This window comes from Sorex fumeus, unplaced genomic scaffold (genome assembly GCF_029834395.1).
Source record: "Sorex fumeus unplaced genomic scaffold, SorFum_2.1 ptg000023l, whole genome shotgun sequence".
Classification (NCBI taxonomy): domain Eukaryota; kingdom Metazoa; phylum Chordata; class Mammalia; order Eulipotyphla; family Soricidae; genus Sorex; species Sorex fumeus.
The window spans coordinates 142928-159916 of NW_026606080.1; the positions used below are offsets into that span (position 1 = coordinate 142928).

Genomic DNA, 16989 nt, shown 5'->3' on the forward strand with positions numbered 1-16989 from the left:
AGAAGCAAACATATACGCAGCACACCTACATGCACACACAGACATATTAGCATAGACGTCAGACATGTATACACAGACTCAGACACACAAATATACACACAAACAGACATATACACTGACACACAGACACACAGCTTACCACAGAAACATAGACAGCCTCACTGACATTAACAGACACACACAGAAATACCTACAGACATACACCAGTGAACACAGACACAGATATTTATATGGACACACAGACACATGCAGATACACACAGATATTTATACACAGATACACATTCAGCGGCACAAATGGCCCACAGACAGTACACACATATGCACAGGCGTATCGTTAAACACACATAAAATGAGACATATTCACAGACAACACATGGACAGAGACACACACATACATAAACAGAGACACATAGACACGCAGAAATATACATAGACAAATAGACCTGATCACTGTCACACAGAGATATACACAGACACATATACAGATACGCATATACACAGTATACACAAATGCGTACAGAGAGACACAGACGTATACAAAGATGCATTCACAAGGAAACAAGACACAGACATGCACATATACACACATATATACAAAAACACAACTCATGAGCACATAAACGTACACGGACATGTACACACAGACACACAAAGACATACACACAGACACAAACATACATGCAGGTACACAGAGACATACACAAACACATACCTAAACTACAGACATACACACGGACTCACTGTGGCCATACAGCGTGGAAGGGGTGCAGCCCCCCAGGCCTTGCCCTTTGCGTGCAGGCGTCCATGTTTCCTGAGCAGCAGTGAGGAAGGTTGTTCCGTCATCACCTAGAGGAGCACCACAGCGGCCCTAGAACACACGAATGTGTTGGGACCCAGCCCTGGCACCATGTCTGTGCTGCTGCTGGTAAGCTGGTGTCCACGCCCCCCGTCCATTTGCAGCTCTGACTGGAGCACTCTGCCCACACCCACCTCTCTGCCCCGCACTTGGGACTCTTCTGCAGAGATTCTACAGACTTGCTCACCCCTTTCAAGACACACACACACACACACACACACACAGAGACTTACACATAGACACATGCATATATATACACACAGACATACACACCCACTGAGACAGACATGCACACCAGAGACACATGGACACACAGACATGCACACACACAATATGCATACACAGAGACACATATATGCACACACATAGACACACATGCCCACACAGAGACATACACATGGACGTACAAACTCAGACATATACCCATGCACACACATAGTCATATACACACAAAGAGACAGAGATACATACACCGGCACAAACCCAATGCACACACAGAGACGCACCCAAATATACAGACATACATGGACATGCAGACATGAAGTAGACTCACCTACACACAACCACATACACACAGACATCCACAGACACAAACACATGCGCACACACAGACATACAAACACAGAGTCAACATGAACATATCCACAGAAACAAACACATGCACACACACATATAGAGTCACAGACAGACATATGCACAGATATTCATATGTGCACACACAGACATAAAGATACACAGAAACACACATGTACACACACTATACAGTGAAATACACAAGACACATAGATTTATAGACAAAAACACATGTGCAGTCACACACAGATATATACAGACAGACACACGTGGGCACACATAGATGTCATACACAGATAACACAGAGATGCACACACATATATAGACATAGATACTCAGAGACATGCACACATAGATATATACACAGACATATATAGATACACATGTATGTATACAAAGACAACAGACATACATAAGCACATAAATAGACACAAGGTCGCACACATACACACAGAGACACACAGAAACAAAGACACACAGATTCACACAAAAACACACACAGAGATTTATATATAGACTTAAAGACATACAGAGACATACTCATGCACACACAGAGACACAAAAGACATAGACACACAGAAATCTAGAGAGATACAGACATATAGGCAGACACACAAATATATATACACAGGCAACCCACTGAACACACAGATACACACAGGCGTATACCAAGACACACACATAATCAGAGAGACAGAGACACACAGACATCGAAAACACACATGTGCAACATGGGCACAGACATATACTTAGACTCAGAGGCACACACAGATATATACATAGACATACACATGCATACTCATTCATATACACAGACACACATCCGCAGATACACATACAGACATAAACAGGAACACATACAAATACACATATAGATTCACATATAGATACACTGATGTATATACAATATATGGAAGCACACATGCACTCACATAGATCTACATACACAGACATACATACACAGACACACGTGTACAAAAGCACAGAGAAATGCACACAGTGGGACATCTTCACAGACATATACCATGACGTGCTCACGCAGACACGCCGACACACACATGCACCCTCACACACGCACACACATGTGGACACACTGAGATGCACAGAGACATATACATATAGATGTATACACAATAGAGAAACGCACATATATATACAGTCATACAGAAACACAAACATATACTCACTGAAATATGCACACACTGACATGCACAGACACACATATGCATCCACACAGATACACAGAAATATATACAGGAGACACACAGAGACATATATTCAGACACAGACATAGACACACATGCATATACAGACGCAGTGACACATATATATAAACACATAGAAACGCACACATGCGCACATACAGACATGCACACACAAAGATATATAAAACGACATAGAGTCAGACACACTCAGAGACACTTATACACGTGTAGACAGAGACGCAGATATATACTTGCACAGAGATAACAGACATATAAACAGACTTGCACCCAATGCAAACACCACACATTAACACAAACATATACACACATGTGCACAAAGAATCACAGAGAGCACAGAAAAAGACACATATACGTAGACACAGAAGAAACATGCACACAGACATATACATAGGTACACACTGAGACACACATATACAAAGACACACAAACACATGCATACACAGACACAAAGGTACACATGCACACACAACAGACATATACAAACACAAATGCACACACATATAAACACATATACCCAGACACAGTTCAGCACAGGTAAACACATGGTCACAGACACAACATACAGATTCACAGGTACAAAGACAGATATATACATAAGTACACAGACACAGTCACAGTGACAGACATATACTCACAGATACATACACATAGGCTCACAGGTATATACACAGATGCACATGCACACATAGACATATTTAGACATATATAGACACATAGAGACACACAACATATACACAGACACACAAAAGACACATATGGGCATATGCTCAGACACACATGCACACAGACATAAATATACAGATATAGACCCACAGATACACACATGCTTATATACACAACAAAGACACAGGCATCTACACACACGTGGACACACATGCACACAGAAGATAAAACATACAGAAACACAACATGTACACAGACACAAAGATTTCTACACATAAACACACGACACAGACACGCACATATATTCATAAAGACAAATATATAGACACAAACACACATACATACACTTACACAGAGATATATAAATACACCTGCACACACAGAACACAGACACATACATAGATACTCACATACGGACAGACACACACATGCACACACAGAATCACGCGTATTCACTAACAGAGAGATATATAAAGGTGGACACTTGCACAACAGAGACACAGACATATTCAGACATACTTTGCACACAATTCAAACATACAGATTTGCACACAGATACACACTGAGACATACACAGATGCACACCCACATGCACACAAGAGGCACACAGAAACATTTGTATGGAAAAACACATGCTCACACAGACCAGGTAATATATACATAGACAAACAGATATGGACACACAATGAGCACACCAAGACATATAGACATGCAGACACACATAGACGTATGCACAGACAGAACCTTTATACACAGAGACATATACAAGTATTCACACAAACATCTACTCATAAATACACCCACATTTACACACAAGACAGAAGTCATATAGACAGACATAGATACACACATAGATGCACGGACAGACACACACACACAGATACACAGACACAGGTATATCCATAAACACACACATTCACATAGATACATATAAATAGATATATACACAGGCACACACCAATATGCACTCACACACGGTATATACACAGACACACTAACGTGCACATAGACACACACAAACATAGACACACATAAGACATATACACTGAACAACACATGTACTCTCAAATACACACATGCACAACACAACATAGGCACATATACACAGAGACATGCATAGACACAAGCATGCATCACAGAGACACACAGACATATATAAACATACATGAACACACATACACATATGCACACCCACAACATAGACATACAGACACGAACAGAGACACATACACAGACACACATGTGCACAGAGATACATATAGAGATATAGACATGTACACAGACATACAGATATACTAAACACATGAACATACAGACATGCAGGCATATACACTCAGACATGCAGGCATATACACTCAGACATGCACACACGATATACACAGTTACACAAATACATACACATGCACATACACTGAGACATACAGGCATATATACAGAACCGTACCCACATGAACACACAGACACAGCTGATATATACAAAGACACATACTCATGCATAAACACAGAGACACAGTCATATACACAGAACACTCAGACACACTGATACACATGCATATTCAGAGACACATGTGAACTCACAGACCTATATACAAACACACAGAGAGGCACATGTAAACAAATACAGATACACACAAAAGCACATGCATACAGTTATACCGACACACATATATACCAATTCACATGCACAAAATGCAACATGTGCACACAAACACATAGAAATGTATACAGATACACAATGAACACATAGACATATACACAGACACATTCACACACACAGACAGACAAATATACAAAGACAGACATAAATACATACGAACTCACACACACACATAGAAACACAGACATATCCACTGAAATATACAAACACATGCACCCACAGACATATACACAGACACACAAATATATACACACATACATAGACACTCATGCTTACACACAAATACAAAGTCACACACAAACACACAATTAAACATACGCATACAGACAGACATATACAGAGACACATTTGCTCACACACAGAAATATGTAGACAGAAACACACACTTGCACACATAGAGTTATATGCAGCCTCATACATATGTACAGTCACACACAGACACATAAATGCGCACAGAGATACAAAAGATGTTTTCACAGACACGAAATTATATATATATATCGATATCCAGAGACACATTACATACACATAGATATGCATACACATACAGACATATACACAGATGAACACACATGCAAACATAGAGACATACACACAAACACAGACATATTTACAGACATATAGACACCCATGCACACGTAGACGTCCCCATGACACAGTTACACACTATGAACATACCAAAATACAATATATACTGACAAACACAATAGACACACATGCACACAGACACCCAAATATATAGATAGACACAGAGGTAGACACACATGCACACACAATGACACAGACATAGATACAGCATGCACAGGTAGATATAATGTACACATAGTGACAGATGCACAAATGCACACCGATAGACACATGCATATACACAAATGCATACACAGACATATACACAGTCACATACATACCCAAACATCGAGAAACACACAGAAACACAGGCACATAAACATGCACACACAAAAGAAATATACACACATGTAGACTCTCAAAGACATGCATAGACACACACCTCCACACAGAAATACGCAGATATTTATACACATAGAAACACACAGACATATACACGGAAACACACATAAACATGCACACACAGATGGAAGAAAAATATACACTCAGAGACAGACATGTACACAGAAACACATGTGAACACACACTCAGATATGCACACAGACACTCAGACACACATATATACAAGACACACAGACACAGGCACACAAATACAGAGACATTCACCGTCAACACATATATACACATATACCGAATACAAACATTTGTCCAACACAGACATATGCAGACAATACACACAGGTAAACACAAACATTTATAAGTACACACACCGATAACAGACATCTACTATACACAGACATATAAACACAGAGACACAGATATATACACGGAGACACACAGGCACACAAATGCAAACACAGACATATACACAGACACACAGACTTACAGACACACACAGAAAACTGCCCATAGAAACAGGTGTGTACACATAGACACATACACTGACACACATGCACACACAGACACAAACATGTGTTTGACACAGAGACATACATATACGCAGACACAAACATGCAGATCCAGACATACACAAGCTGACAGTCACACAGTCATACACAGAAATACTTCAACATGTAGACCCATAGACTACACAGAGACATATAAAGATACGTGGGCACACACAGACACACATAGAAATATGCACACAGAGACACACAGAAACACACAGACATATATACTGATACATACACAGACAGAGTGATAGCACAGCGGTAGGGTGTTTGCCTTGCACGCAGCCAACATGGCCAACCCGAGTTCGATTCCTCCGCCCCTCTCAGAGAGCCCAGCAAGCTACCGAGAGTATCTCGCCCGCACGGCAGAGCCTGGGCAAGCCGCCGTGATGTATTCAATATGCCAAACACAGTAACAACAAAATCTCCAATGGAGACGTTACTGGGCCCGCTCGAGCAATATACACACAGACACAGAATCAAAATGCACACAAACATATATACTGACACATAGAGCCACAGATATGTAAATAGGCATAATCACTAGACACACTGAGATAAACACACAATAACACACTCATGTGCCACACATATCCACACAGTCATTTACAGACACATGGACATATGCTCATACACACATATGCACACACACAGAGAAACAAACACACAAGCATACATTGATACACACATTCTCACAGACACATGAGCACACACAGGAATATAGACAGACATAGATATATAAATAGACACACAGCCAAATGCACAGAGTGACACTGATATATACAGACACACAACCAAATGCATAGTGACACTGACACAGACACACATGTATACACACAGACATACACAGATACCACACAACACATCATATATGCAGAAACACATTTACACAGATACACACATGCACACACAAACACAGCATACACACAGACACATATGCACAGACACAGATATGTACATAGACCCGTGCACACACATACACTGACAAGGTACACTCGCATGCATGCATGCATGCACACAGACACACACAAGCACACAGAAACACAAATGCATACACAGACACATACACAGATATATACATGCACACACAGGCTTATAGAAACACAGAATCACATAGACACAGACATATGTATATACACAATACATGTGCACACACAGACATAGAGACATACACACGTAGACACAGAAAGACACAGGGATATATACACAACACAGATAGATGCACACCGAGGGGCAACCATACAGGTACACACAGACATATACACAGACATAAACCCACATGCACACACAGACATATTCACAGATACAGAGACAACAGACATACACACAAAGACTCAGAGATGCACAGACATACAGACACACACGTGCTCACCTACAGAAACACAGAATCACATATATATGTACACAGACACAGAAAATTGCATACACAGACATATACAATGGCACACAGATACATGCAGACACAAATAGACACACACATGCGTACACAGACATGAATGCAAAACCATAGACGTGTACACACGTGCACACACATTCAACATGCACAAAGATAAATGAACACAAATTTATACACACAAAGACATATAGACAAGCATGCGCAAACATATATATACACAGACACATACCCACTTGTACACAAAAGGGTACACAATGACGTATACACAGGTACATGCATGTACCAACAGACACACACATAGACCCACAGGGAAACAGTGACATATACAGAGACACAGAAACACAGGTACACCCAGAAACACACAGAGGCATATAACTAGACACACGTGCACAGTTAGAAAAGAAATATGCACAGAGACAGTGAGATATATAGAGATATAGACATTTATACACGGAGACATATACACAAATGCACATACGCAGACACAGTTGTCTGCTCAGACATAATTCACACAGGTGCACCGACACAGCCATATACACAAATACCCAGGCATATGCACAGACACACAGATGCACACAGAAACTTTCATAGACATATACACAGACACAGTGGGAACACACGAACATACAGATATACAGACATAAAGACACAGACATACAAAGATAAACACAAACACATAAAGATAGAAACACACACCTATATACAGACACACACACACATACACACTTGGACATATACAGAGACACATAGTGGGATGCCCAGAGATGCACACCGCCCCACACCCAATGCATACAGAGATAACCATGCATATACACAGAAAGACATATGCGCGTTTGCACACACACATACACCCAGAACTCACCCACACATATACACAGACACAGACCCACATGAACTCACATAGATACAACACAGACATATACAAAGACAGAGACACACAGATATACACAGACACACGCATGCATACAGACAGTAGACAGATATACACAGACTAGCACACAGAAGTATACACAGACATATACACTGACACAGACACAGACTCATACACCAACATTTACCAACATTTACCCAGACATACATGCAGGAACACAAGGACACTGAGAGACACACGCACATACACACAGACATCTACATTTATGCATAGATATGCCTTCATACCGAAACACAAACTACACACTTAGACTAAACACACATAGGCACAGACACACATACTTATAGAAACACACAAAATGACAGACATGTACACAGACAACACATGCATAGAGACCCATGCATACATATAGACAGACACACAGATACATACATAGACACATAGAGATGTCCACACAGACACAGAAATCTACACATAACCCATACACATGCTCACACAGTGAGATATACAAAGATACAGTCACATGCACACAAGACACAGACAAACATACAGAGACAGGCGCATATACACACTTGTGCACATAACGATACAGAGACAAACATACACACATGTACACAGAGACTCAAGATACCCATACACACGTGTGCACACAAAGGCAAACACAGACATATACAGAGACTCTCAGTGGCCATTCTGGGTGGAAGGGGTGCAGCTCCTCGGGCTTTTTCCTTTGCATGCAGGCACAGCATTTCCTGAGCAGCATTGAGGAAGGTCGTCCAGAGGAGTGCCACAGCAGCCCTGGAACACACGTGTTTGGTGGGACCCAGCCCTGGCACCGAGTCTGTGCTGCTGGTAAGTTGGGGGACGGTGTCCGCGCCCTCCGTCCATCTGCAGCTCTAACTGGAGCACACTGACCACACCCACCTCTCCCACCACTGAACACACACACACAAATAGATACACACATGTTCATATATAGATATACACAGACACACATGCACACACTTACATGTGCCTACAGTGACAGACAGATAGACAAAAATGCATATACAGACATACACACAGCAACACACAGGTACAGATGCACATACACATACCCACACAGACCTCTACGAAAAAATACATATACACAAAAATATGCAGGCGTACACAGAGACACATAGGCATACACACACAAAGAGACATCTAGACACACAGACGTGTAAAGGCAGATGTGCAGTGCACGGAGGCACGCCACATCCATGTGCGTGGAACACACAGATACATACAGGCTCACAGACATATACAAGGCACACAACTGCGTGCACACAGTCATATTTACAAACACATGGAAACATATATACACAGACTCACAGATATATACATATATACATACAGATGCACACACATAATTCCCAAACACAACACAAGACACACAGACATATACACACAGACTCACAAAGATATATACGTAGATACACAGAAACATGCACATGCAGACATATACATAGACACACAGATACTCACACACGTGGCATACATACATATACACAGGCACATCTAAATAGAGCCATGTACCTGCACACACATACACACAGACATATACACACAGATATTCACACACATACACAGACACCCACATGCACACATACACTCACAAACATACACACAGAGTCACACATACATATACAGATATACATAATGCAAACACAGACATACACACAAGATAACCACAACCATATTTAAGACACACATGTACCCAGACATATAAACACACAAACACGGGCACACTAACATATGCAGACTTATATACATAGAGACAGACACAGACATAGGCACATTCACATATATACACACATATTCACACAGACACAAGAAAACACAGACACCCACACATGGGTGCACACCCATGCACATACAGACATATACATATATACATTGATAGATACCACAGACCCATAGGCAGAACAAACAGACGTGTGCACTGATACACACTACATAAACAGAGACACAGAGACATATACACAGAAACAAACTCACATGCACCCAATGGAGACACAGACAGACACACTGTACATGCAGACATATACACAAACACATACACATGCATACACAGAGACAACATAGATATAAACACAGACACACACAGGCACACTCAGACGCAACAGACATATAGAGACACACGCATGCATACAGAGAGAGATATAAGCATAGAACAAAGATACAATCACAGAAAAACATATACATTTACACACACACAAACATGTACCAAGACATACACATACACACATACACAAATATACAACACATACCCACTAAACACATAGACACACACATGTACACACAGACACAGTCTACATGCACAGAGAAAAACACCAACAAATACATACAGAGACATATGCAGACACGAACCTGTGTGCACACAGAGACATATACACGAAATAGACACACAGACATTTACATAACACAAAAACAATCACAAACACAAATGCACAGACACATATATACACAGAGATATGCACTCGGGCAAACACACATATAAACACAGACGTATACACAGGCACACGCATGTAAACACAGAATTTTAGACACACTCAGACATAAACAGATAAACACATGCATATAGACATGTATTTTGGCACTCAGAGACACGTACAGATGTATATGTAGACGCACAAGCGCACACAGATATAGACAGACACAGCCATTTACAGACAGGGACACACTTAGACATATAGACAATCACACATACAAGACACAGTGTACACAGAGAGACACACACTTGCATATGCACAGATACATCTGCACACAGACACAAACATACACACATAGAATCACACACATACAGACACATTTAACACAGATACAGACATATAAACACACACCATGCACAGACACACACAATGAAATGCACACACTGATATACACACAGATACATATTCACAAGTATATACATATATATGCATCACACATACAGATTCACATAGATATAGACACAGACACTTATATGGAAACACATACAGAGACCCAAATACATTTGCACACAAATATGTACATACATGCAGACATATACACACACAGCCACAGACAGACAATAGATGCACACGGACACGCATACATCTACACACGGACACATACAATTGCCTACAGAATAACATACAACCACATCCACATGCACACACACTCATGCACACATAGACGTACAAACACAAAGATAGAAACGTGCACACACATAGAGACACAAAAACACACAACCATGTATGTACATATATACAGACACACAGTCATACACAGACAAGCACACACATCACACAGACTTACACATAGAAACACATGTACACTAACACATGCAGAAATGGACACAGACATATATACACAAAGACATACAGACGCAGTAGACATATACCCAGACACATACAAAGGCACACACAGAGACAAACAGTCATAGACACAGTGAGACACACAGAGGTACACACATACATATACATACATATACATATACATATACATACACAGAGACTCATAGATATATACACAGACATATAGACATATGCAGACATAGAGATGCCCTTGTACATATACACAAACATACATATACAAAGGCACATACAGACACACGTACATACACACATAGACACATAGAGACACACAGAAATATACCCACAGCCATATACCATATGGCAAACACATACATGTATAGACACATGCACACAAGACAATAGATATTTATACACAGAAACACAGACACACACAAATACATGTATATACACACAGTGACACAAACATATACCAAGATGCACACAAACCTAAACACTAAGAGAGGCAGACATATACACACAGAGACACACAAATATACACAGATACACACCAACATGCACACACAAACACATACGCAGACACACAGATACACACATAGATACACAGAAACACGCAGTGACACAGAGATATGTACCCAGAAACACAAAGGTGCACACAGAGGCACACATATAAATACAGAGTAAAACACACAGATTAAAGTATAGACAGACACATGCATACACAAACGCATATGCATAGAGACACATACAGAGATACATAGACATACGTGCAATTTTACACACAGAGATACACATACCCACACAAAGCAAATATACCCAGACACCCAGAGAAATACAAACATGTACACGAAATAACACAGGCATATACACACAAAAAGATGTGCACCACAGAAAAATGAACACATATATGCCCACATACAGAGAAAAAGACTTATAGACAGACACAAAAACAGACATACATAATCATGCACCCAATGTACACACAGATACAGACATATACACATTCATACACACATAGATGCACACACAGTGACATAGACACAGATACATACACAAACACAAGATACAGATATATGCAGACACCACATACATGCGCACTAAGACACTCAAAACATATACACAGATGTACCCACATGCACACATAGACAAAAGACATATGCACCCAGACTCAGACACACAATAGATATATACCAAAAAACATACATACACAGAGATACACAGATAAACACACACAGAGGAGTACACAGAGATATACACAAGACAGCTGCATATACTCACAAACACATAGACATATACACAGGCTCAAACATGCACACAAAGATATATACATGCATACTCAGACACAGAGAAGAATACATAGGCATATATATGTACACACAGACACAGAAACAGATAGCATGTATATAGACACATAGATACTTGCTAAACACATGCACACATTCACAAGCACACAGCATATACATAGACACACAAATAGACACACAAAAAGACAGACATGTAGGCATATACATGGATACAATGCACAGACAGACATATACAGACACAGATCTAAACATAAAACACACACATACACAGCAAACACTTGTACACACAGGTACAGATATACACTGACATAAACATACACTGACACAGATGCACACACAGACATACACATCAATGATTCAGACAGATACACAGACAAAAAACCAAATGAACACACAAAGACACAACACAGACATATACATAGACACACACAGACACAGTCATATATATGTACACACAAACATGCACACACAGAGATATGTACACGGACACACATGCGCACACACAGGATCACAGATACACAGACACACTGAGACACACACAGATATGTGCATAGGTACATCAATACATGCACAGACATGTACACAGATGTACACACATGTACACAGACATACACGGACACACATAGTCAACACAGACACACAGAGACATATACCCAGACACGCACAGACATATACAAACCGAGATGGTCACACACACACACAGACCCACACTGACACATGTGTGCAAACAGATACAACATGCACACAGACATACTCGCAGTCACACGACATACATAGACATAAACACAGACACACATGCCTACAAAGTGACACACAGTCTATACACACAGACAGAGACACTCCGAGATACATAGATATAAACACTCAGACATAATCGCGGACATACACAGACATATGCACAGATAAATGTGCACACGTATAGACACGCACAGACGTAGACGGACACACACAAAGCCATGTATACCCGCACACTTATACCACCAGAGACACATAGACATATAAAGAAACACACGCAGAGATTTGCAAACTGACCTATACATAGACACAGCCAACATATGCATGGGGACACATACGTACATATACATATACACAAACATACACACACAGACATACACAGTCACACGCACACTTAGAGATACACAGATACAGAAACAAAGATATACACATACACAGATATGTTCATAGACACACAGAGAGAGATAGGTAGACACACACAAGTACACACAGAAAATTGACATGTATAAACACAGACTCAGATACACTCAGACTGATGAATCACATGCACATACAGAAATAGACACGTATATGCAGAGACATCTACACAGATACACACAGATATGCATGCACATACACAGACACACAGACACACTCAAATTGAGACATAAACAGACATACACAAAGACATACACAGACTTAGAAAAATAATAGACGTACAGTGACGCACATTCGTATACACAGACATATGCACAGATACACTGAAACATACTGATCTGTATATAGATATATACATAGGTAGCACTATAGCACTGTCCTCCCATCGTTCATCGATTGGCTCGAGCGGGCCCAGTAATGTCTCCATTTGTCCCTGTCACGTGCTAGTAACCCAATGGCATATTGGGGGTTTTTCCAGGATCAGGGGAATGAAGACCATCATTGTTACTGTTTTTGGCATACCGAGTACGCCATGGGGAGCTTGCCAGGCTCCACTGTGTGAGCGGGATACACTCGGTAGCTTGCTGGGCTCTCAGAGAGGGATGGAGGCTTTTGGGGCAGCCTCTAATCACCTTTTACAGGTGTTCCTAGTCAGGCATATATGTGGGCCTGATACTCTCAGTAGCCAGCCGGATTCTCTGAGAGTGAGAATTAGAGAATAAGAGGTCGCGCTTCCGGGAGCTTGGTTGTATAGTCTCTGGATCCTGGCTGTTGATGGGGTTACACAGCAGCTGGTGGGTGTTAACTGTCTAGATACTGGAAGGTGGGGGATCTGGGTGGAGGAGGCCCAGTCCCGAACCGAGCAGGCTTGGAGATCTCAGCCCTGGGTCTCGCACAACTGTTTTCCTCTGTCAGTTCCTTCATGCGTGAGGCTCGTCCAAGTGTGTGGAGAGTGGTCTCAGCATGGCTTTGTCTGGGTCCCAGAGGTCTTCAGCTGCCGGGAGTCTGCTCAGGGCGGAGAGGGAAACTCAACCTGCCCTCCTCCAGGGGGCCTCGGTGAGGACAGCCAGGCACAGGGGCAGAAGACTCGGCCTTGTTCTCTACTGGGAGCTTGGTTGTATAATCTCTGGATCCTGACCGTTGATGGGGTTACACAGCAGTTGGTGGGTGTAACTGTCTAGCTACTGGATGGTAGCGGATCTGGGTGGAGGAGGCCCAGTCCCGATCTGAGCTATCTACATATACATAGATACATACATATATCTATATACATAGATACACAGACATAATCACACAGACTCAAAATGCATACACAGGCATACACATATGCACATGCAGACACATACATATATACAGACTCACACAGGTACTCATGCACACATATTTACACAGAAACTCATAGACACATACAGACAATCATGGAACACACACAAATATGCAAGACACACGTGGAGACACACAGACTTATACAACACAGACACACACAAGTAGACATAGACCCACACAGAGACACCAACATTGATATATAAGGAGACACACATTAAAAAAAAAAGAGACACACATTCACACCAGACACAGACATAAACAGACACTCTGACATACATACTGATATATACATTGACACACAGACACAATCGCAGAGAAACACACAACATATTTCCTGACACACATATGTGCACACAGACAATACAGATTTATACGCACACATGCAACACATACTCACATGCAGCACAGACATACTCAGACACACAAATAGACATGCATGCACACATAGAAACATACAGACACGTGCAGATATACACAGACACACATGTGCACACAGACATCTAACAAACATGCTCACACATAAACAGAGGCATATATACAGAAACACACAACATACACAGCCACACACAGAAGTATACACATACAAAGATACACACAGATATACAACCATGCACACACAGAAAGACATAGACTTAGAGAAACATATACACAGACACATACTACATGTACACAGACTAACAGACATGCGTGCATGCACACAGACACACTGAGATACATATATACAAATATACTTGCACACATATATACACAGAGACACACAGACATATACACAGATAGATACACTGACGTTTTTTCAAACACATGAAGACACGGACATATACATAGATACAGAAATATAGACAAACGTACATAAACACGTAGATATATAGACACAGCCAAATGCACAGTGACACAAACGTATACATGCATATACACAGACACAACACAGACTACACAGATATACACAAACACATGCAAATGACACATATGCAGATATGCACACTTACACAGATATACATTCACACACAGAAACAAAACATATACACATACACAGACAGACATATACAGAGACAAACACACAGGCATACAGACACACGTGCACAGTCACACACATGTGCACAGACAGATATATAAACTGACACAGACATGCACACAAGACACAGACTCACAC

General features: G+C 41.0%; 1 long non-coding RNA gene across 2 annotated transcripts in view; it reads left to right on the top strand.

Annotated features, from left to right (window-relative positions):
- LOC130023315 (uncharacterized) overlaps positions 1 to 16989 on the top strand; it is a 168616-nt gene that overhangs the window by 57101 nt on the left and 94526 nt on the right. The window contains exon 3 of one of the 2 annotated variants that reach the window (XR_008792450.1): positions 9547 to 9613. This is a non-coding gene — a long non-coding RNA (uncharacterized LOC130023315). Of the gene's footprint in view, positions 1 to 857; positions 925 to 9546; positions 9614 to 16989 lie in introns of those variants that run through there. The other variant, XR_008792451.1, reaches the window with a different exon arrangement.